Below are 803 nucleotides of genomic sequence, written 5' to 3'. Positions count from 1 at the left end.
AAATGCAAGGAGGGGTCGTTATGAGTCAGATCCGACTAGACAGCAGCGAGTTTGGTTTGTTTTGGTCTGTTTAACAACTGACTCAAAATTTCTATAAATTTAACAAGCTCTTGTAAAACACTATTAACTGGCTCCAGTCCCACCTAGGGTTTATGAGCCTGAGACTTGGGTGGGCTTCCCTGGTTATCTATCTCCGTGGTTTTGTTGTTAGGCTTGAATAGACTGGTGGTGCCTCTTGGTGTGACCACAGCCACCTCCAAGTCCTTCCACGGATTTAAAGAAGATGAAGAAAGGAAATCTGGAAAAACTAGTTTGGAAAGTGGCTGTTCCTGCTCAATCCCCCCCTCCCCCGACTCCTTTCAGACTGGATGATGATACTGTGGGATGCCGGTCAGACTTTAAATACTATAATGACTTTGGAAAGCTATTTGGCAGCCTCTCGTGGAGTTAAACATACCCCTTATGACTCTCCAATTTTATTTCTATTTATTTCCCAAGAAAAATGAATGCATATAATCTGAAAATATTTTTATAAGAATGAAAATAGCGGTGTTACTAATACTAGGCAAAAACTGGAAATAACCCAATGTCCAGCAATAGGGGAACTGGTAAGTTTTTATATTAATATCATTATCGTTAGTTGTGGTCCACTCCATGTCAACTCACGGTGACCCCATGTTATTAAAACAATTAAACTGCATATACTTGTAGCATGCATAAATCCCTCCAAAACAATACATTCAGTAAAAGATGCTTGTTCAAAAGGAAGTTTTTGAATATCTGAAATATATCTATTTTAATGT

This window comes from Orycteropus afer, unplaced genomic scaffold (assembly GCF_000298275.1).
Source record: "Orycteropus afer afer isolate SDZICR_OR568_19922 unplaced genomic scaffold, OryAfe1.0 scaffold00290, whole genome shotgun sequence".
In the NCBI taxonomy this organism is placed as follows: Eukaryota; Metazoa; Chordata; class Mammalia; order Tubulidentata; family Orycteropodidae; genus Orycteropus; species Orycteropus afer.
The sequence above is the reverse complement of the archived record's forward strand: the minus strand, read 5'-3'. Positions refer to the sequence as shown.